The sequence below is a fragment of the Lethenteron reissneri genome, chromosome 1 (assembly GCF_015708825.2).
Source record: "Lethenteron reissneri isolate LAM-NWPU_2019-01 chromosome 1, ASM1570882v1, whole genome shotgun sequence".
Taxonomy (NCBI): domain Eukaryota; kingdom Metazoa; phylum Chordata; class Hyperoartia; order Petromyzontiformes; family Petromyzontidae; genus Lethenteron; species Lethenteron reissneri.
The window spans coordinates 4,641,647-4,666,197 of record NC_083779.1 but is presented as its reverse complement, the minus strand read 5'-3'; the positions used below and the strand labels follow the sequence as shown (position 1 = coordinate 4,666,197).

The 24,551-nt window shown below is 46.0% G+C and overlaps 2 protein-coding genes across 10 annotated transcripts in view; one reads left to right on the top strand and one right to left on the bottom strand.

The window, feature by feature from the left end:
• Window positions 1-4,015, bottom strand: part of LOC133344079 (double-stranded RNA-specific adenosine deaminase-like) — a 58,697-nt gene extending 54,682 nt beyond the window's left edge. For 5 of the 9 annotated variants that reach the window (XM_061554384.1, XM_061554070.1, XM_061554510.1 and 2 more), the window contains exon 1: window positions 3,853-4,015. The gene's annotated coding sequence lies outside the window, so the exon portion shown is untranslated. Of the gene's footprint in view, window positions 1-1,589; window positions 1,769-3,852 lie in introns of those variants that run through there. The other 4 variants (XM_061554307.1, XM_061554433.1, XM_061554584.1 and 1 more) reach the window with 2 other exon arrangements.
• Window positions 1-24,551, top strand: part of SNRPA1 (small nuclear ribonucleoprotein polypeptide A') — an 840,838-nt gene that overhangs the window by 184,842 nt on the left and 631,445 nt on the right. The window lies entirely within an intron of this gene.

Here is a 24,551-nt window from a genome sequence, read left to right as displayed (position 1 = left end):
GGACATACGTGTGTGTGTGTTGCCAGTCTGTCTTTCTGTCTATTAACGCTGTATCATGATGGCCTATTCTTACAATCATGCCACATTGGTGTGGCAGGGTGGCTCAGAAGTCAGAGAGACAAGCCAGCACTGCTGACACCGTTGCCTTGAATCCAGGTTTGAGCGACATGTGATTAAACTGTGTTCTCAAATGTAACGTGGGAGTTTGATGGTTTAGTTGTTACCAAAAACGGCACCTACAAAACCGAAATCAAATTTGGTTCTGCACTTATTTTGCTAAAATCCATCTCCGAGAATAAAAGAAACACGTTTATGGTCACAAGAGGGGGCGGGAAAGTGCTGCGTTCTACTATCTGGACCAGAGGTCACTTGGAAAGCACCTCAGGTAGCTCCTTTGTGTGTTTTTTTTAAATCCTTTATATTAAGTTTGCTTGCTTCCTTACGACCGTGCAAATCTTTCGGTCGTTTTTTAACCCACTTCCCGTGATCCAATCGAGCTGACATTTTCCACACAGACTCGTTGTGCGTGACAATTAATGTTTGTGGGGGAAAAAAATACAAAATTTTACACTTTTTAGGACTAAAATATTATATTTAATTACCAATTGCTTAATGGTGCAATGCAATCATCTGACCCATAGGTGGCAGCCATCTCAAGCCAGAGGACGAGAGGACTCTAGCCGCCACGCATATAAAGGATTTATAGTGAAAAACTTTGTTTTTACGGGTTATACTTGTTTTCACCTTCGTGGGCAGTTGTCTGGCACGGGAAGGGAGCGCGTGCCCCTGCCAGCTATCCGAGTTGTAGACTTTTCCATCTCGTGCAGCAATCATGCACAGAGCACAATCGGGATACATTTTTTTGGCAAAACTTAAACAAACAATCGGTCTCACGGACGCCTTCACTTTCAGCGGGCACGTTAAAAACCCCAAGCGCATCCGGTAGCCCCTTATCTCAAACTCAACGCCACGGCACCACGTGGTACCTGCGTTCGACCGAGTCGACTTAGAGGAAGCACAGGCCCAAGCCGAAATGCGGGTTTGCACCCTGGCGATGACATTAATCCCGAATTAATGTATACAAATTTTACTCGAACTTAGCACATTTACTACTTTATATATTGTATTATTAAAATGTGGTTCCCTGTTGTCGTTGCGAATTAAACTTTACTTAACTGTAATAATATTTTACTGCCCTTAATTAATTAACTTATGGAAGAGGGGCTTCCCCAAGCCCTGTTGGTGGTTATTCTAACTTCACCGCGCCACTTGTGTGGAGTTCAGCGAAGTCGGTGGGCACAGGATCGGTTTAGAAATCGCTCGCCACCAGGAATCAAACTCGGGTTGCCGGGTTCGCTGCTCAGTATTAACCACCGTGGTCACCGCTGTAAGCCAATCAATCTTGATTTCACGTGCCAATATACCGCCCTCAAACAAAAAGTAGGCATCGGTCAACATTACATCAGAACGGGAACGGTACAGGGTGAGGACTAAGACTCGTAGAGCAACAGGAATTAAAAAAAAAACGTAACGACTTCAGCGGATAATGATTTGTGAAATAATTTTTTTAAATCGATTAATGTACTTACCGAGGTGACTTATGAGGTTGCTGCTTCAGTAAAAAATAACAGATGAAGAATAAATGTAGGTTTGTTATTTCATCCAGGAAATGTTGAGGATTACAGACGCCTCAATCGTCTTGGTGTAGCCGAGGGTTAGGCACCGGGTGATTATTAACAATAGACTACAGGGGAGCAAATAGTTACTAGCATCGGAAACAGTTGTGCATGCATTCTAAATATTTTATTTGGACTGTGTGAATGAGGTTCTCAGTGTGTGCACACAACTCATTCAGTTACCGAATCGTTGCAATGAGAATTGTCGTGAATGTGAATTTGCCTTTTAAACACACGGCCCGATTGTGTTGCCATGGAGGGAGCATACTTCGAGTGGCAAAAGCAAATAGAAGTCAAACGTTTAATCCAGCGGCAATACGTTTAAAACGTCGTAACTGCCTATGACGGGCCATTTTGCCTGCATCAAGCAAATCTGGCTGACGATTCCACCTGATGACGGAGACTTGTGTTGCCTCCGAAACGTCGTGATTTTATTTTTTTATTAATTTTAATTTCATTTTTTTACCTACGTGACTTTACCGAAAGAACTGAGAGTATGAATCCTTGCAGTCACGAAAGCTTCAAATCTAGAGCCTATCGTATATTTTCCCCTGCAAATGCGGTGTTGTTAACGAACACGATGAGTTGTTTTGGTCGTTAATTGTACAACAATGCCGATGGATTAACACCAAATACCGTGTTTAAAAAGGCCTAACTGCTGATGTGCCCCAGAATGTCTCAACGATTCCAGGGTTTCATTGCTTTAAGTCACTGCTCTTGAGCAAAGCCGCAACGGGGGGGGAGCTGGTGGCTGGAAACTCTATGCCCGTATTCACGTGAAGACGTAGAATTGGAGCTCTACTTACATTTGCTCTTGACTACAAAAGCGTGGACTCACTCGGGTTCATCTATTCATCAGCGTTGTGATGTTTGGACAGGCAAACAAACATTCGGATTGTCCCGACTGACCCACAAAGCGTTGCATCTGTGTGTGGGGGTCATCCCGTCCAACGTGACGAGGAGATCGGGACATTGTTTTGAGCTCTGAGCTCTCCGTGATTGGATCCTTTGTAGCCGTGACCTTGAAGGTCGACGTTTAAAACAACACAAATAATCGGCGTTCTCGTGAACACCGATTATTTTTGTTCGCCGTCCTTCAAACGCTCCTCCCGACGAGCCGAAAGAAACTGAACGTTGTGCGCGCACAACAACGCGCCGGGAATTCCGACCGAAGCGCTCGTAGCTCAATCATCGAGTGGCATCTCCTCTCAAAACCGATGGGGGTTACGCCAACAAAGCGGACACGACGCTCAGGCAAAAACTACCGATCCCCCCCCCCTCAAGAAACTAAAACTGCTGTAGTTTTAACAGCAAGCGAGCAAGATTCCGTACACACCATCTCCGGTTGCACAAATGAAAACACGAGGAGCGTGGCGATACATCACAAGGAAGTTGGTGTTCGCACGCCGCGGTGTGTCGGACCCATCGCACACAGTTCAATGTTTCGATCGCCACTGAGAAAGATCTGCGGCGAACGGTCGATATGAACTCTCTATAAACCGGCCCCCCCATTTCTTCCACCTTCACAGGCTGGGGGGGGGGGGTGGGTGGTGAAGTATGGTTCCGAAACCTCACCGTCTGTCAGACACGGGGGTGGGTAGGTGGGTAGGTGGGTAGGTAGGCCTCCCCAATCGAGGCAAGTCGCGTGACGAAATCGCATTAACATTTCAACGATGAACTTTAAACCCACTGCAGGACAACGAAAGGCATTTTTTTGTCAATGCATTCAAAAATGAAAGTGGTTTGCTACAATTATCATCTGCCGACAAGTATTTTACGGAAATTCCACATTCCTATGGCCGGGCGGGCGGGGGGGCGGGGGGGGTAGAGGAATTGGATGCAAACCGAGCGAACCTTTTTTTGTTTGACCTCATTAGTCTCTTTCGGTCATTGTGTTGATTTTAATTGCGATTAATTCGCTGTGGAGGAGTGTGAGAGAGACAGGGGGGGGGGGGGGGGGGAAGGTATATTTCACGAGGAAATGTCGACGATACTGACGTGAAACGAGTCGCTCTCTCTCTCACTGTGGGTGGGTAAAGTGTGTAAAGAGACGAACGCGCAGGAGAACGCGTGCGTTTAAAAAAAATCAAAATGAAAAGCCATCGCGATTGGATTTTTGCCTCAGCGAAGACAAAAAAATGTATCAAACGCCCACCCACAAACGCGCCTCACTCACCCGACGTACGTTCGGCTAAGGAGGTCCTCCCGAGGTTCAAGCCCCCGTGTAGGGTAATCTTATGTTAGGGGGGGTGGGGGTTGAATACTTTTTTTAAATCGAACGTCCCGAGACTCAATTCTTCACAATGAACGAAGGGACCACCGCCAAACCAAGTACAGTGCGCACTGTAAAAAAAACCGGAAGAGGCGGAGCTACGACCGGAAACACAAGTGGGGGGGGACGGGGGCGGGTGTTCCGGTTTGGGGGCGGCGGGCGGGGGGGTGCCATAGCACGTGGCCCCATGCCAAACCTTGACAATGTCAATCCTTAATAGAGGTTTTTGTTTGTGTTAGTTGGCGTAAATATATAAATGTGTCGTTAAACCCGCCACCACCCGACACGGCCAACTAGAAAGGGGTCCATCTTCTTGGTTCTTTCGGTAAAGTCACGTAGAATGGAAATAATAAAATAATAAAAATAAAACAATACTTTTTTTATTATTATTTTATAATATTATTTTATTATGTTTTATATATTTTTTCCATTCTACGTGACTTTACCGAAAGAACCAAGAAGATGAATCCCTGCAGTCACTAAAGCTTTAAATCGAAATTTAGAAAGGGGTTGTTACGTAAACACAACATAATACAGGTTTTTTTTGAGTTAGATTTCGTAAATATATAAATGTGTCATATTATTGGTTCTTTCGGTAAAGTCACGTAGTCTGGAAATAATAAAATAATATCAAATAATATATTATTTCCTTTCTACGTGACTTTACCGAAAGAACCAAGAATATGAATCCCTGCAGTCACGAAAGCTTTAAATCAAAATTTAAATGTCTCGTTAAACCCGCCACCACCCGGCACAGCCAATTAGTAAGGTTTGTCACGTAAACAAAACAAACAGGTTTTTTTGGGGGTTAGATTGCGTAAATATGTGTCGTTAAACCCGTCACCACCCGGCACAGCCAATTATTAAGGGTTTATCACGTGAACAGAACATAGCACTACTAACCGGTGTGTTGGAGAGCAAATCCACAATGACAATCTTGAGTACGACGTTTCTCGCCAGTAATTACAACCGGCATCATCAGGCGACATTCATATTTACGCGATCTAACCCCCCCAAAAAACCTATATTATGGATGATATTGATCGCGAAACCCTACGTGTTAAAATGTAAATCCTGTTTAACGATGTCAGAATCAGAATATGTATTTAACACAGGAGGAATCCGAAAAGCTATAAAGCTGCTGCCCATCCACCCCCTCGTGTGCCGTTCCGGCTTCATAGGTGCTCGCTAACAGCATTTGCCACAGCAATCTGTTAAGGGCTATACGGGGGATACGTCTTTGTAATTCTCTTTGTAATGCTGTGTTTGTGTGCACCTAATTCACACGTGTGTGTTCATCATGGGGCGCCACGGTGGTGAGATGTTAACTACCTCGCCTGGTATACAGGAGCACGTGGGTTCAATCCTACGTGACTTTACCGAAAGAACTAAGAGTTTTAATCCTTGCAGTCACGAAAGCTTCAAATCTAGAAGCTATAAAGCTCTTTTCCCCCACAGATTTCCAGTGGGGACACGGGGTAAGAACATTACAACAACAAACGATACAAGAACACGATAGAAGTGCAAAGTATATGAAAGGTAAGGAAATCACTTAATAAATATATATGCAACTAAAACTAAACCAATTTTGCACATCTGTCAAACCACACGGTTTATCCGTATTCTTTTACAGAGAAATTGAGTTTTCAGGTGCAAATGCGTACAGCCGTTTAAATTCGGGCAAAAAACATGTTTTTGTCTATTTGTGTTTCTTGTGATGGGACGACTTTGTAGGATTACGTTGAGATTTATAGTTGGGATTTATAAGGGCACGGGGTGACCTATAAGGTCTGAATTGGTCTGTAACAAGGTAGGCACTGGTAAGGAGTTGACAGGTATGATTGCATCTTAACATGTAAAACCCAGTGAGCTATTAGCTTATTTTTCAGAAGCGACCTGGCCACAAATGATAGCTCAACAAAATGGCTTATGTGGAAATGTATAGCAGCAAAATAATCTAAATATAACACAAACTGCAGGATTTTGTGATTAGCACTGAGCAGTGTGGGATATGACCTCAGTGAAATGCAAGTGGATGCATGATAAAAACCTAAAGCTATTTTTGTTTTATTTTGCCAGGTAAGGCCCACTGAGCGATGTAGTTCTTCTTTCAGAAGCGACCTCGCCACAAATGATAGCGCAACAAAGTGGCTTTTCACGTGGAATTTTATAGTAGCAAAATACTCTAAACCCACGTCAATTCTAAATGTGAAGGGGACATCCGGAGGATCCGGAGAAAAAAATCCATGCGACCACGGGGAGAGAGAGAGAGACGCAAACTCCAAATATACATTAATTCTAGATTTGAAGCTTTCGTGACTGCAAGGATTCATATTCTTAGGTTTTTTCGGTAAAGTCACGTAGGTAAAAAATAAAAATTAATAAAAGTAAAATAAAAATAAAAAATCACGACGTTTCGGAGGCAACACAAGCTTCCGTCTTTAGGTGGAACCGTCACAGCCCGACAGCTGTATCAAGTAAATGAGAGATTACAAGAGATACCACTCCGTATATATGTAATATTGTAAATTACGGCGGGAGACCACTTGACGGGTAGCACACTTTATTAACACTTGTCTTTGCCACAATAACACGTGTGGTCACTACAGCTCACGCTACACGTTCCACCCGGCTACACACACACGGGCTCTCCAGCCCCGTAGCTTCCAGGGGAACCTACAGACCCACCCCAGCTTGGGTATGGGTCACAACCTCTGGGTCCCGTGGCCCGGCCCTCACACGGACGTCCGGCCCCGGGTCCCAAGGTCCCGCCTCTGAGCCACACAGGGTCCCGGCCCTTACAAGGACAGCGGGACTAGGGGTCTCAGGGCCCTATCTCTTCCTCGTCCGTCTTCCGTCTTCACTGGTCACCAACTCCCCGAGCGCCCGCGCGCATCGCCTTTTATAGTCCTCCTCTCCCGGGGAGACGGAGCTTATGCGGACCTCGATGTGAGCACCCACCCTAGTTGACCAATCACCACGCGCTGCCACACGATCTCTTTTCCCAGCTTGTGTCAGCGCACACAACCAATCACCACGCGCTGCCACACGATCCATCACTGTCAGCGCGCGTCACCACTACACAGCCAATCACCACGCACTGCCCCACGATCCCTACTGCCAGCGCGTATCACCCCTACATATATAATGGCGTCAGGGTCGGGATTGAACCCACGCGCTCCTGTATACCAGGCGAGGTAGTTAACATCTCATCACCGTGGCGCCCCATGATGAACACACACGTGTGAATTAGGTGCACACAAACACAGCATTACAAAGAGAATTACAAAGACGTATCCCCCGTATAGCCCTTAACAGATTGTCGTGGCAAATGCTGTTAGCGAGCACCTATGAAGCCCGGAACGGCACACGAGGGGGTGGATGGGCAGCACCACGCCCGGCCGCCTTTGTCTCCCCAGTGGTGATGTTTACACACCACACCAGGTACTTATTTGAGGCTGAGTCGACCTAGGGGAGGCCCAGGATCGGTTCAGATAATCGTCACCGGTGAGCGGCAATCGAACCCGGGTAGCCAGGTTCGTAGTGCCACACTACCGCTCCCCACTAGCACATATGTAACGACTCCGGACTCGAGCTATAGATCTTTATTTTATTGCACATAATGTAGCTTAGGACCACGTCGTCATGAGATAATGCCGACGTGCAGATCGTATGACCGAGCAGAGAGTGACGACGTGAAGACAGTGATGGCGTGAAGAGAGCGGCGACGGCCCAAGTCCCTCTCGACAGCCCCGAACTTCCCTTCTTGCCCTGCTTTTATCCTCTTGGATTCTTTGGGGGAATTTCCCCAGTCGTCTATTTTGGACACTCTGGGGAATTCCCCAACCAAGGACCTCTGGGAAATTTGCCAAACAAGATCCTCCAGACTTGCTGGCGCCTTGTCTTTGCACCCAGCCTCGCTGACAGCCCGTCTTCACATCGAGACCTGTTGATACAGACTTAACACATGCAATACGAGCGCAAGTGGGGTTCGCTGCTCGGCACTGGGCCAATCATACGGGCCAGAGTTTTGGGGGGCGGGGCAAGTATGTGAAGGTCCGCCGCTCACCTCGGGTCCAATCGGATGCGAGGTGAGCAGGGGCGGAACCTAAAGGCGGAGCCAGCAAGGCGCTATGCGGAGGCCGGATCTGGAAGGTTCGGTGAAGGGCGTGGTGAGAGGGAGGAGACAGGATCACGTGGTGAAGGGAATATAGGTGGGATCCCGGAAGGGCTCCGGGGGAGTTGGTAGAGTCACGAAGCTGGACCACGTTGGGTGGCCGGAGGGGATCCGCGCCATCAGCCACGTGGCTGGAGGAGCTTGGAGCACACCGTCGGCCAGCGGTGTGCGGGAGCGGGGGAGCGGAGCGACTGATGGGAGAGCGCGTGCGGGGCGCGCGCGAGGAGCAGCTGGTCCGCTGTCGGGACCAGCGGAGTGCGAGCGTCAATGGGAATAAAGAGTGACGGAGACCAAGCAGTGTGTCGGCGAAGTCCTTTATTACACACATTTAGGGACACACAACAATAACGCTGTGGCCTTAAATGAAAAAATCATAACAGGCAGCATTTCGGGCAATGTCTTTTTTTCATAGCAAATGAAAATGTGCTATGGCTCTTGTATGAAGGAGGATCATTATTTGAAATGTCACCTATTCGAATGTTTTCCTTTTTTTAAAGGCCACACAGGATACATCGACAACGATTTTTTTCTGCGAAGTTTTGAACGTACAGGTTGCTTTTCCTATTCTCAAATCTTTACACGTGTCCAACCCATCACAATCCCCTCTAGCCGATCACATCATTCATACAGCAGGGGGCGCACTTGCCGGGCAAACATGGATATGGAATTTGGCCAATTCTTTGTGCGGTCAGTTTGGTAACTGGGATCAGGTCATCAACTTGCTGCCCCTGAGAACCCAGTTGAATCCGTCTAGTGTTCGTTGTGTGAGCCTTTGCGTGTCTATGGATCTCTATGTGAGTCTATGGGTCTCTGTGCGAGTCGATGGGTCTCTGTGTGAGTCTATGGGTCTCTGTGTGAGTCTATGGGTCTCTGTGTGAGTCTATGGGTCTCTGTGTGAGTCTAAGGTTCTCTATGCGCGTCTATGGATCTCTATGCTAGTTTATGGATCTCTCTATTAATTTAGAGGTCTCAGTGTGAATCAATGAGTCTGTGTGAGTCTATGGGTCTTTATGTGAGCATATGGGTATCTGTGTGAGCCTATGGGTCTGTATTAGCCGATGAGTCTGTGTCTGGATCTCTACGAAGCCAGTGATGATTATTATGAAGCCATTGCCAGTACATACCAGTTTCTCAATGATTAATCACGTTCTTTCGGCACACTGGTGATGTTTCATTCAACGAAGTTCATGTTAAGAAAATATCTGCTCGCTTTCGAAGATAAAGGATCATTCAAAAGGCGCGAGGAGGAACCACAACCACGTGGTAAAACAGCAGCAGCCACGTGGTGTGCCAGCACTAACAATAATTGCCCAAGCTCTGCCATCTTCTATATGTTAAGGTGTTATCGGGCAACTAAAGCGTGTTTACACGTGGGAAGAAACCGAAGCACCCAGAGAAAACCCCACGCACGCGAGGGGGAAACACTCAGTCTCGTCCAGAAGGAACAGGTGGAGTCCACATTACCGCTGTGATGCCTTCGCCTGGTAAGCCAGGGTTATTGCACCTTATCGACACCCAACGGGAAGGGAGTTTCGCAACACGTTTGTAATCCACGGACCCACGGCAGCCACGTGCAGCGTAGCCACCATCGTTTTGATCTCGGTCCAGTCGAGTTCAATACATTCTCAATGCCACCATCAAAATAACATTATCTGCATTCAAGTAGATTTGAAGCTTTCGTGACTGCAAGGATTCATACTCTTAGGTTTTTTCGGTAAAGTCACGTAGGTAAAAAATTAAATTTACAATTAATAAAACTAAAATAAAAATCACGACGTTTCGGAGGCAACACAAGCTTCCGTCTTCAGGTGGAACCGTCACTGCACGATTGCTTTACTTGATACAGCTATCGTGCTGTGACGGTTCCACCTGAAGATGGAAGCTTGTGTTGCCTCCGAAACGTCGTGATTTTTATTTGACTTTTATTAATTTTATTTTTTACCTACGTGACTTTACCGAAAAAACCTAAGAGTATGCATTCAAGTAGAGTAATGGACGCATTTGATTTAGTTGATGTATAAACAAGTATAACCCGTAAAAACAAAGTTTTTCACTCTAAATCCTTTATATGCGTGGCGGCTAGAGTCCTCTCGTCCTCTGGCTTGAGATGGCTGCTACCTATGGGTCATGATTGTCTGCAGTATTAAACAATTGGTAATTAAATATTTAATTTGTTTTCCCTAAACAGTGTAAAATTTTGGAAAAAAATTTTCACGAACATTAATTGTCTCGCACAACGAGTCTGTGTGCAAAATGTCAGCTCGATTGGATCACGGGAAGTGGGTTAAAAAACGACCGAAAGGTTTGCACGGTCGTAAGCAAGCAAGCAAGCACGCAAGCAAGCAAGCGAACTTAATATAAAGGATTTAATAAGTATAACCCGTAAAAACAAAGTTTTTCACTATAAATCCTTTATATGCGTGGCGGCTAGAGTCCTCTCGTCCTCTGGCTTGAAATGGCTGCCACCTATGGGTCAGATGATTGTCTGCCAGTATTAAGCAATTGGTAATTAAATATTTAATTTGTTTTCACTAAACAGTGTAACATTTTGGAAAAAATTTTTACACGAACATTAATTGTCTCGCACAACGAGTCTGTGTGCAAAATGTCAGCTCGATTGGATCACGGGAAGTGGGTTAAAAAACGACCGAAAGGTTTGCACGGCCGTAAGCAAGCAAGCAAGCACGCAAGCACGCAAGCAAGCAAGCGAACTTAATATAAAGGATTTAAAAATACATAGCATCTTGAATAAATTTGGGACGCCTTTCCCGGATGTAATGGCCAGCCCACTGGACTTGCAATTCAGAGGTCGCAGGTTCAATTCAATATTCCGGTGCAGAAGTTGAAACAATGGGCAAAGTTTCTTCATTCCCAGGTTTTTTCGGTAAAGTCACGTAGGTAAAAAATTAAAATTAAAATTAATAAAAGTAAAATAAAATAAAAATAAAAAAATCACGACGTTTCGGAGGCAACACAAGCTTCCGTCTTGTGTTGCCTCCGAAACGTCGTGATTTTTAATTTTTATTTTATTTTACTTTTATTAATTTAAATTTTTTACCTACGTGACTTTACCGGAAAAACCTAAGAATATGAATCCTTGCAGTCACGAAAGCTTCAAATCTAGAATTTCTTCATTCCGCCTCTGTCCACCCACACCCACCGCTATAATTGGGTACACCACCCAGTTGAGTCGATCGGCAGGTAACGTGTGGTGGGGCAAAGTGTGGGTACTCTCGCCTTTCCCAATACGTCTGGCCCAAGGCCGTAATCATAATATTCAAATATGCTCAAAATGTCCCCCCCCCCCCCCAATATTATATTGCTATAAAAGAGATTTCTGTTTATATGATTGTGGTTGTACTTTATTAATCCCTAATCTCTGCCATTACATACAATGAAACAAGAAAAGATAAAAAAAGTAAAAAACAGAGCAATGTTATACAATACACTATTAAACATTATTGCAAAAAATAAATAAAAACTCCATCCTATGTGTTAGTGATTTTTAAAAAATATTTTAGGCAGGAAATGAGTTTTCAAATTTAGATTTTTTTTTCTGGGGAGGGGGGGGGGGGGACCCCCAGACCCCCTGGAACATTTGGTTCCCCCCAATGTTGGCTCCATGGCTAGGGCCTTGGTCTGGCCGTCGTGGAAGAGAAGCCCTCTGGTGGAGTTTTCCAGCGCCTCATATCGCGAAGACAACACGTTCTACTTAATTAAATCGAGTTTTTAATAAATGTTTTCTCCTACCACATCAGAGTGCAGCGCCACATTAAATACGCACTACAATGACAATAGCTTAAAGCAATTTTAAGCATGATTTTTTTTGGGGGGGGGGGGGGCAGAGATTTGTGACGTCATATTTGAGAGGGGGGGGTCTGACTTTGTGACGCCGTGTGACGAAGAGGGGGGGGGGATCAAAAATCGTCCAAAATCGCGTGACGTCATTTATGAACGGCCCCACATATAAAAATAGGTGAACCGAATCGGCACAAATACAAGTTTCACACTTATTGCATTAGCTGTAGGTGGGGTCAGGTGTTCGTGGATCCAGGTGAATCCCGTGCCACGTGGAAGGCCAGGGGGAATGTGTGTAGGCGTGGGTAAACACACACACACACGTGTTTGAGCCGGTGCATAGGTCGAAGGTGTAAACTCACACGTGTTCTTTTTATAACGGTCTCCGAGCACAGGCTATGAACTCCCGAAGGTCAGAAACACACGGCACTCGTGAGGATTTCATTGATACGCCTTAACACGTTGTTGTTTTTTTGTAACGAGACTTGGTTAAATTTCGATTTAAAACTTTCGTGACTGCAGGGATTCATCTTCTTGGTTCTTTCTTCTCGCGACAGACCTGTTCTTCACCTGAGGACGGCTGCTTGCGTTGTGGCCGAAACGTCGTGATAATTATTTTATTATGTTTTATTTTTATTATTTTATTATTATTTCCATTCTACGCGACTTTACCGAAAGAACCAAGAAGAGACTTGGTTATTTTAAGCATTTAAGGCGAAAGAGACACTGGGAGGAAATTCCAAAGCCGAGCGGTGCGAGGATAGAAGGATAAAGAGAGGTGGTTTGGGGCCATCCATTTAGTAGGTACGCATGGAGGGGGGAGTTCACCCAAATGCGCACGCTTGCGTATGGGGGGGGGGGGGGTCAGACATTTGTGACGATGTGTGACGAGGGGGGGGGGGGGTGAGAAATGTGACGTCACCTCAAAATGCGCAACTTTAAATAAATATTAAATTAACTTTTTTATAAATGTTTTCTCCTACAACATCAGAGTACAGCGGCACATTAAATACGCACTACAATGACAATAGTTTAAAGCGATTTGAAGCATGTTTTATTTTTTTTGGGGGGGGGGGCAGAGCTTTGTGAAGTCATATTTGAGGGGGGGAGGGTCTGGCTTTTTGTGACGCCGTGTGACGAAGGGGGGGGGGGGTCAAAAATCGTCCAAAATCACGTGACGTCATTTATGGACGGCCCCTTAACACCTCCTAGCCACCGTGGCGCCCTCAACATGGGCGGACGGACTCAATGAGTGAATTGCATGGGGGAAGTAACCAGGGCACGAGTGACAGAAAAGTGATAAGGCAGTACACGTGCCAACCGGTAACTGGACTGAAACAATCCTGGTATGACAAGGTGCATAGGTATAGGTGAACACACGCGTACGTGAAAGACCACGTGCGTTACTTGTCAGATATATGATTATTATGACGTGTATTCTTAGTTTTTTTCGGTAAAGTCACGTAGTTAAAAAATAACCCGTAAAAACAAAGTTTTTTTTACTATAAATCCTTTATATGCGTGTTCAATGGGCCACAACCCAGCCCACATTGGTCTTTAAAACGGGCGGCTAGAGTCCTCTCGTCCTCTGGCTTGAGATGGCTGCCACCTATGGGTCAGATGATTGCCTGCCACCATTAAGCATTTGAAGTTAAATATAAAAAAAATGTTACCTAAAAAGTGTAAAATTTTGGAAATAATTTTCACGAAAAGAAATTGTCACCCACAACGAGTCTGTGTGCAAAATGTCAGCTCGATTGGATCACGGGAAGTGGGTTAAAAAACGACCGAAATATTTGCACGGTCGTAAGCGCGCAAGCAAGCAAGTGAACTTAATATAAAGTATTTTAAAAATAAAAATTAATAAAAGTAAAATAGAAATAAAATAATAAATCACGACGTTTCGGAGGCAAGTGAGATACAGCTATAGTGCTGTGACGGTTCCACCTGAAGACGGAAGCTTGTGTTGCCTCCGAAACGTCGTGATTTTTATTTTATTTTACTTTTATTAATTTCAATTTTTTACCTACGTGACTTTACCGAAAAAAAATCTAAGAATATGAATCCTTGCAGTCACGAAAGCTTCAAATCTAGAATTATGACGTGTGTTTACCCATGGAAGCCTCACTGAGTCTCGAGTCTTTTTTTAAGGAGGGCCCTGTTAAGTTTCCCCAGTTGGGGGCGATGTTGCTACTTGTTGCTGCTGATGCGTCTGATCCACACTTGCTTCATGTGCAGGTCATTTTCAGCAGTCGGATGTTTTTGGCCAATACCAGTCGCGCATTTTGTGTGTTTAGCCACGAAATGATAATCGCAGAACCCGGAGGAAACCCGTGCCGAACAAGGGGAGAAAACATACAAACTGCACGCAGAAATTTCGATTTAAAGCTTTCGTGACTGCAGGGATTCATCTTCTTGGTTCTTTCGGTAAAGTCACGTAGAAGGGAAGTAATAAAATAATTATTTTATTATGTTTTATTTTTATTATTAATTATTTCCATTCTACGTGACTTTACCGAAAGAACCAAGAAGATGAATCCACACAGAAAGGCGCCCGAGTCGGGATTCGAACCTGGGCTCAAGCGTTACCACGACGCTGCCATGCTGTCGCCTCGTGTCCGATCCGGGGTCAGGGGTCAGCAGCCACCAGAGGTGTGGACTCGAGTCATGTGACTTGGACTCGAGTCAGACTCGAGTCATGAATTTGATGACTTCAGACTCGACTTGGACTTGCATAACAATGACTTTGTCCCACCTCTGAGGTGTGGACTCGAGTCATGTGACTTGGACTCGAGTCAGACTCGAGTCATGAATTTGATGACTTCAGACTCGACTTGGACTTGCATAACAATGACTTTGTCCCACCTCTGGCAGCCACTATAACTGATGAAGGCCGCTTGTGTTGCGATCGAAAGGTCGTGGGTTTTTTTGCTTTTATTATTTTCAATTTCTTTTTAATTTTATTTTACTATTTTTATTGTGGGTTTTTTGCTTTTATTATTTTCAAATTTTTATTTTATTTTTATAATTTTTTTCTTTCTTTTTATTTATATTTTTAATGAATCTTTTAGGATGTTTAGTTTTCTATTTAAGTGACTTTACCGATAGAACCAAGAATATGAATTCCTGCAGTCACGAAAGTTTTAAGTCAAAATTTTAACACGATAACAACGAGGGCCATTTTATTTTTCGAATTCACTATTAACAAAAAAAAACTCCCTCGAGAATCTAAGAGCCGCAATGCACCGTGGTGAAAGAGAGACGGTGCTCCTTGATGAAATAACGTCCTAAACTAGCTGCAGGTTGTCGACCCCCTGACCTTGACACATTACAACAGGCGCGAGAAACAGGCACAATTCCGTCACTTCTACAAACACCCAGGGCTTACATTCTCACTCTCCATGTGTTGTGGAATGCTACGAGGCTGACTTGCGGGAGTGATCATCGGCACGATGCACTACAGCTTACCGATAAGATCCATAATCTATTTCATTCGTACGGCTGCTGATGTGAATGTAGAGCAACGACTAGAATTTGACATCTAGGTGGTCAAGCTCAGACAACCGCGTCAGGGCCAGGCGGAGTAGCGTATTGTCGCTGTGACGTCTCCTTCGTATTTGTGGATCGGGGCATTGCGTCGTTATATGTTGTAAGTTCTGCTCTGGATGAACACAGTTTACACTGGAGAGTGTTTAATTTTCCATTTCATCCATAAACACATCCCTGCGGAGGGAGCTGGTAGGAACGTTGGGTTGCTCGGTCAATGGCCAGGGTCAACGGCGGCGTGGTGTATTCCGCAAATATGCCCGACTGTGAGGGCGGGCACAAGCCGGCGTGAGTAGGTTAAACGTTGAGTTTTATAAGGGCACCACGGGGTGACCAGCCCCTCCCCACCCAGCCCCACCCCTCCCACCCCCACCCAGCCCCACCCTCCCCACCCAGCCCAGCCCCTCCCCACCCTCCCCACCCAGCCCCTCCCCACCCTCCCCTCCCACACCTAGCCCCTCCCTCCCCACCCAGCCCCTCCCTGCACGACGGACGGACGCAATAATCCCCTGTGGGCTAGTGGAACCTTTGGGTTCCTACCAGTATAATCCTACATTATTATACCCTATATATTTTATACCATACTATGAACAGGCTTACATCATGAGGGAGACGCAAGATAAGATGGATGCTGAGCGCTCAACTAATTCCTGGAAGAATAAAAAACATTCTAAACTGTTCCGGATGATATTAAGCGCTGCATCATACACATGTACATATACAAAGATCCCCCGTATAGCCATGTCATCCTTTTAGGGGCAAGTGCTGTTAGCGATCACCTGTATACTCAAAGACAAATATCTCCCATATGGCCTTAACAGACTGTTGGAGCAAGTGCTGTTAGCGAGCACCTATTAAGGCCGGCAAGGCACACGATGGGTTGGGTGGGTTAGCACCACGCCTGGCCGCCTCTGTCTCCCTAGTTGCGATGTTTACACACCGCACCGGGTACCTATTTGAAGCTGAGTCGACCTAGGGGTGACGCAGGACCGGGATCGGTTCAAATAATCGTCACTGGTGTTGGCCGTGAGCGAGAATCTAACTCGGATCGCCGGGTTTGCGGCGCTAAAAACGACACCACCGCTACCCGCAACCTGCTTTCGCACATCTACACGAATATACTTTTTAATGTAATGTGAGGTGTATAGGTTAGTAGGTATAGGTCAGCGGTCGGGAACCTATGGCTCGCGAGCCATATATGGCTCTTCCAGTGACGGCATATGGCTCCCAGACAATTTTGAATTGAAAAAAATAAAATAAAAATCAGTTTGGAACTGATTTTAAAATACTTGTGATATTGCTTAATAATACTGTGTCATTTTAAAGTAAACAGAAATTCGTTTTGAAGATACATTTCACGGGTCACGCCTGCACGAAGCTCAACCTCACCACGTACGAACCAGACTACAAGGCCATCAGCAAAACCATGCAGCACCAGAAGTCGCATTAAAAGTAAGACATTTAATGTATTATACGTTAAAAATACTATATAGCTCTCAATGAAATATATTTATAAATATTTGGCTTTTATGGCTCTCCCAGTCAAAAAGGTTCCCAACCCCTGGTATAGGTGCATGGGTACACGTGTCAGCCCAGGGTCATGGGTATGGGTGGAACGGAGGTGGCCCGGTGGTTTAGAGGTCACAGCGCTGAGCTTGGCATCACCGACAATCCAGGGTTTAATTAGGGCTGCTACAGTCACCTGTGTCTGTTCATTGCCAGTGACGCCGCATGAAACAAACCGGTTAAAACCCGGTTACCGGTTTTGCCGAACGCGATGCGCACGTGACACGCGCTTCACCTTCTCGACTCGGTAACGGAGGAGGGAGCTGCCACAGTTGTGTCACGTGTGTGTGTACAGTACGTTGAACTTCTTTCGCACCCTACGTCGCCGAGCGTGCTGATTGGGACCCGCGGTACAGTGGGTTCGACCTCCCGTCGTGGCAGCCGAAACGGTGCGCAGGCTTCTTCGATCCACCCCCAACCCACCTCCCACCACCATCCCCTAATCCCGTCCCACCCAGCAGCATGAACGCCCACACCCAATGATTTGATGGGCAGGTCGCGTTCGGTGGGGTCAAGTGTGGGTCACTTCGGTCCCACCGTGCCACCGTGCCACGTGCTGCCCGTCGTTTCATAAGGGGCCGTCCATAAATGACGTCACGCACCTAGAGGAGGGGGGGGGGTCAGACATTTGTGACGATGTGTGACGAGGGGGGGGGGTTTGAGAAATGTGACGTCACATCAAAATGCGAAACTTTAAATATAGACAACACGTTCTACTTAATTAAATAGACTTCTTAATAAATGTCTTCTCCTACAACATCAGAGTGCAGCGCCACATTAAATACGCACTACAATGGCAATAGTTTAAAGCGATTTGAAGAATGTTTTATTTGGGGGGGGGGGCAGAGCTTTGTGACGTCATATTTGAGGGGGGGTCCTAACTTTTTGTGACGCCGAGTGACGAAGGGGGGGGGGGGGGGCAAAAATCGTCCAAAATCGCGTGACGTCATTTATGAACGGCCCTAACGCTATGTTACACAATTTTTCTCCCTGGGTAGTAAGTGTTGTTTTTTTATTGCTCACGCCTTAAAAAGTATAGAAAATGGCTATTATTATTCCCCACAAACTTTACTTTTGTGACCAGGACTTTACGTGAAGGAAAGACACATGCACACCACGTTTTCTCACTGACAATAGGCACATTTAAAAAATATCACTGTCCTGGTCACAAAAGCATAGTTTGTGGGGAATAATAGCCATTTGCTGTACTTTGGAGGAAAAATCAATTAGGAAATAACACTTACTACCCAAGGACAAAGAACATTGTTACACAGTGTTATTAATGGAGTGGATTATTAATTTTCTTTTGTGTCCTGGTCACAAAAGCAAAGTTTGTAAGGCATAATAATAGCCATTTTCTGTACTTTTGAGGCATAAGCAATTAGGAAATAACACTTTACTACCCAGGGACAAAAAAGTGTTTTTGTTACAAAGTGTAATCACCCTCGGTCATTCATAATCAACGTTTTTGGGTTTAGATCGCGTTATTTATAAATGTGTCGTAACCCTCCACCACCCGACACGGCCAATCAGTAAAAAAGTGTCACGTTGACAAAAGACAAATAGTTCACTGCTTTAGCCCACCGGTGTGTTGAAGCGTGAAACCACAACATTTACAGTTTTTGAGTACGACGTTTCGCTGGTAATTGCATCCAGCATCATCGGGCAATTCGCCAGAATGGTGAGGCTCTGCTCTGAGCAGCTGCCCGCGATTAAAGCGTGGAAGGCCTCAGCCCCCGTTGCCAATGCCACCCAGGCCTGGTTATGCACTTTATTTGGGTAAGTTAACTTAGCTGTCAACCCATACGGTTTACCGCGTATTCTTGTACATGTGTAATGGGTTCCGGAGACACTTGTAGAGGTAACTTCTTTATTACAATCCAACACTCCAACACTCCAACAGTCCAACAGTCCTGATACTCTGTAACAGCTCCCAGGTACACAGCCTAGGTACACAGCCTAGATACACTACTCTGGCTACGCTCTGGAACTCGCCCTCACAAGGTCGTAGAGTCGGGAGTTCCAGAGTCCCACCACTGGCTCTCACAGCATCCCAGGGTACTCACATGGCGGGTCTTGGGTCTTGGGTCTTGAGCTACGACTGGCCCTGATCGTCCAGGGAGCTCCCCTTTTATGCCTAGTCCCCAACGAGGGGTGGGGCCGTGTGCGCCCCCAGATATCCCACAGAGCACACACAGCCCCCCCCCCCCCCCCCCCCGTTGGTGGCGCCAAGCGGCTTAAGCGCCTGGGCCACCCGGGAACCCAACGCCTGGCGCCAAGAGGCTTAAGCGTCTGACCCGCCTGGGAACCCAGCGCCTGGCGCCAAGAGGCTTAAGCGCCTGGCCCGCCCAGGGTCCCAGAGCCCCCAGCAGCCCCTCCCTTCTTATGTCACTACACATGCAAATTTAGTTTATAGGTCCATACGGCGTACAGCCGTTACAATACGGGCATCAACAAAAAAATGTGTCTTTGTGTTTCTGTCCTTGCGATGGGACTTTGTGGGATGAACGTTGAAATTTATAGGGAGCACGGGGTGACCAGTAAGATCTGAATTGGTCTAGAATAAGGTAGGGCACTGATAAGGGGGTGACAGGTTTGTGTGTACCGTACACATCGCCCCATGCAGAGTCTTCGAGATTGGAGTGGTAAAGTACGGCACAGTGAATACAGTACCTTTTAAAGTAGGATATTTATTGTTGCCTATTCGTATGTTTATTTCTGCTAATTTCATAGAGTAAACACATTTAAAACACTCAAAAATATACAACATCTGAAAACATGTCATACAGGAATGTGCGCAAATAAGCCATTTTAAATAACGATTTAGTGATTATCCGGCGTTTTTCAAAATCTAGCGAACCCTCCCCCCAAAGCCGCCAGATAATCAATGATCTCCTGCGTGTGAGTGTACGTTGAACTTCTTTCGCACCGTACGTAGACACCCGTGCTAATGGGAGGTGCGGGGGAAGAACAACAAACCTAAACACATAAAGCAGTGCTAAAGAAATGAGTTTGCCAATCTAGATGATGATTTAAAAGTGCATCACAGCTCCAGTGGCTTCCTAACATCATAAGGTCGAACGTTCCAGACGGCCGCAGAAGCGCATCTATATGTGCCACGCGATTCGGTGTCCGTCTTTGTTCGATGGCTTAAGCCAGTAGCCGCTGCCGCTGCTCCTGCTGCGAGGATTACGACCGGAGTTCGCGTGATGATAGTTTTATGCTCCTTGACGAGATCAGCAATGTTACGTATCGTGGTTCATTGTGGAAAGCACTTTTGTGTGGAATGAGGACGACCTTACGAGTGCGACCGTAAAATGTGTAGTGGTGTTAACTACTCGCTGTTCGCAAGCTGTGAGAGAGCGGATGGTAAACAAGGTTTTCCCGCTCAATCAAACCGTCAGGGTCAAATGGGGTGAGGTAGGATCCAAACACCAGATTGGGAAGGACCAATCGAAGGGTTCCACAAGGTGGCCGGGGATTGGACAACCCGGCCACGAACAGGTATAAAAGTCGGAGCGCTGAGAACTCTTGGCCAGTTCTGCTACACGAAGACCCAAGTCGGCCGAAGACATCTAGGACCCTGGACCAAGCCCTCCAACCCTTATCAGGGCTCGGGCTCAGAGTAACCAGTGGTCGGGGAGAGATCCCCTAGGTCCAGCCAGAGGACGCTGGGAGAGCAGGGAGATTAGACAGCCTGCAAGGTCCGGAGGCTGTACCTCCTCAGGGTAACGGGTGAGGGGACCATATACCCCTTAGTGTGATAGGGACTGTGTATTAAGACAATAAACAATGTGTGCCATAAAGAAGTTTAGAAGTCCGTCCTTTACAACGCTACAAATGTATTAGTTCGGCTAAGTTCCAGCTCTGAGAAAGCCATCGGTTTGACTGTTACGCGTTGAACATTACTCTCAGTGGCAGATCGGGTGGGGTGAGCGCTGCCCCCCAATGTGTGTGGATCAGAGGGAACTTAAATCTAGCTCTGTGAGATCCGCTTCCGCGAGACAATCAACAAGGGGAAGGGCCACGCTGCTCTGTGAAATCCCAATGGATCCTTCCTTTCCTCGGACACCGAAAGCATGAGCGGGATTGAAATGCGTGAAAAATACAAACAAATTAAACGATATCCGTGTAACAATTAAAATCCGTAGGTGTAAAAATACAACCAAATAAAAAGGTACAGGTGTAACCAGGGCTTAAAGTCTCAATATTTTCCAGAATGCTGATAGGCTGGCTTGGTGTAAGGAGCATCAGCCTAATGCCATAAGGCACTACCACGAGAGTGCACGGTACGCGTCTCCATAATAATCATACATGATCGTACCATATATTCCTATAAGCCTGTGAACAAGTTTAAGGCAAAATAAGGCTAGATGGATGCGGCGCGCCCAAAGTAATTCTCGGATCAGCGCCCGGAATGTTCCGGCTGAAATGAAGCACCGGGTGTAACAATACATACACGGGCCGGGTACATGGACAGAGTTACAACCATACACGTGGAACGATAAACGTGTCCGACAGGTGTGCAGAGGTACAATCAGTCGTACACGTGTAAGACCAGATGCTCCCACGCAAGACTGGGTGGTGGGGGGGTGGGGGACGTTACGTGTAAGGGGTCAGGTGAACGTATTCACGTTGTGGAAGGCAAGTGGCTGTAAAGCCGCGTTGAGTCAGATGCTATGCTTACAATCCACATACACGCACACCTGGACAGGTGGCTGGACTTTGAGCAGGTGAGATTTCACGCCAGCCACCTCACCACCCCTCCCCCTCACACCCTTCACTCTGACACCTATGACCTACCTAAATCAGCGGCCCAATTCCATTAATAACTAGCGAGGGTTCACAAAATCCCCACATGATTATGTAAACTTGGCAAAAACGTGAACACTGATCAGCAAATGTCAGTGGTGGTGGTGGGGAGAAGATGGTGATGCTGGAGTTGAGGGGGGCGGTGGCGGTGGCTGTTAGAACATTTTTGCTTTATCTTAAAAAAACATCGGGCCATTTTAGCAGCACTGACTGTTGCTGACGCATTTCAGTCAATATTTCATTTGGCCTAAAGTCTACATTCCAACGCAGTTGGTGGCCGTTGGTGGGCCACTCTCTGCAGGCGCCACTGGCCTAGTGAAGACTAATTCGTCTCAACAACGAGTAGCGGAACAACTCAACGTGTCCGTCAATAACACACACAAAAAATATTTTTTTTTTTAGTCATACTTTTCACAATACGTGTGCCAATTAAAAAATTGGTCAGGGGAGTAACAAAAAAATTATCAGGCACCATGGTGTAAAGTGTAGACTTGTTACTCTTTGGTTCTTTCGGTAAAGTCACGTATAAAGATAAAATAATAAATTAAATACTAGTATTAAGAAATAAAATACTAGTATTTTATTTATTATTTTATCTTTATACGTGACTTTACCGAAAGAACCAAAGAGTAATTCCTGCAGTCACGAAAGCTCCAAATTAAGTTTGTAGACTTGTTATTCACTCTATCTCTTTGGCTTTTCGATTTAAATCCAGACTGAAAATTCGTTTCTTTAAAACTGCCTTTTGTGCGTGTAGTTTGTTGTCCTTTCCCAGCACCTCCGACTAGCAGGGTTTCCTACGTACGGTGCGAAAGAAGTTCAACATACATATATACAGTAGCCTACAGCCCGTCCAAGGACGGGGGTATTGCAATAAATCTGAAACTTGCAAGCGAACAAAAAGAGCGCGACGTCATATGTATTGCATCCATTCATGTGCAATTTGTAAGGCCACGGTGACAGACTTATTTAATTTAAAGGTTATAATCCCTTGTTCATCATGACGTCCTTTGTACTTCAATGTTTCAACAGCGTTACTGAGATCGCGTGACGTGAGGGTTTTGCCTTTGTAGTGTGGGTTATAAGTTATATTCTTTGGGTCTTTCGGTAAAGTCACGTAGATAGGTTCAAAGAAAATAACAAAAAACTACGACGTTTATCCCTTTATTAGTGGAAGCTCACCACCAGTACTGTCGTGGCCCTATATCAGTACCATCACCTCTAGCAGTAACCTCCACCGTCAACACATATGTTCAAAGAAACAAAAAACACCGACGTTTCGATCGCAACACAAGGAAAAGGGGGGAGGGGGGGGTTAGCTTCTAAAGGCAAACTGTTTATAAAGGTTTGAAATGGACGTAGCCCAAATGTCAGCAGCTAATGTTAATGTAAGTGTTGGGCAGCAACCACCAATCAAAGGGCTGCCCAGTAAAACACACTGACACAGCCACCTCGCTCGCCGAGCTCGAGGTTTCTGCTCTGCGATCTCCCATTAACATGCTAATCTCTCACATTAACACGCTAATCTCTCACATTAACACGCTAATCTCTCACATTAACACGCTAATCTCTCACATTAACATAGCCACCTCAGGGCGCTGGCCGTGGAGGCCGCTCAACTATCCTACGTTAACATGCTAATTTTACTTGGCAGCCCTAAGGCCTGCGTCTTAACAAGGACGTAGGCCTTAAGCTGGGTGGACAATTATACGATTCGAGAGATCCTTGACCGGACACCTCAGCTGATCGTGCATCAGGCCAGATGGTGATGATGCTGAGGCCGCAAGATGAGGGATCTAGGCAAAGGAAGCAGCGATGGGCGAGGGGCGGCGGACATCAAGGGCATTTGCCGTGATGACCTCTTGACCTCCTTTCCACGAAAGAAAAAATGGAATCTCTTTGCTATCTTTATTTTCTGTGGGTGGGTTGAGGTATTGATTTGCGGTGGTGACGATGTGCTGGGGTGGTGGTTATGTGCGGTGATATTGATTTTGTGGCTTGATGGCGATGTGGTGCAGTGGTGATGTGGCATTGGTGATGTATTTGAGATGTTGTTGGTGATGTGTGTTGTGGTGGTGGTGGTGATATGGTGCTGGTGGTGTTGACATGGACTGGGCTAAGTATGAAACGTGCAGTTAATGTAATTACGTCATACTATAATCGTCATCATCTTCATATATAAAACATCATATTCATCAAATATCTAACATAATCAATTTTAACATCATCATAAACACCATCATTAAACAACATCCAATTGATCAATATAACAAACATCATCATCACCATCATAATCACATAGAGTATTAAACATCAAATACCGATTTTTGTTTTAAACATGAATAAAACACCACACACCATTGTGACCATCATCATCATGGCCACATCGCTTGCACCCCCCCCACCCCACCAGGTCATAGGTCATGAAAAACACGGTTCACGGCGTCGGTCCAACCCCAGGCAGGGCACGAGATAAGCCTTATCAGCATGGCCAGCGATGACAAAGGCTTCGCGTGGACTTTATGGATTCATCAACCGGCGCACGCTCGTGTGCCGGTTGATGTCTCTGTGTCTGCGAGCAGTGGCTCAGCGTTAAGAAAACTTTACGACGAACCTGGTGACCCGAGTTGTATTCCTGGCCAAAGCTTACAGCGGTGTCGAGGGCTATCAGAACCTGTTTTTGGCCTCACGTAGGTTGAGTAGC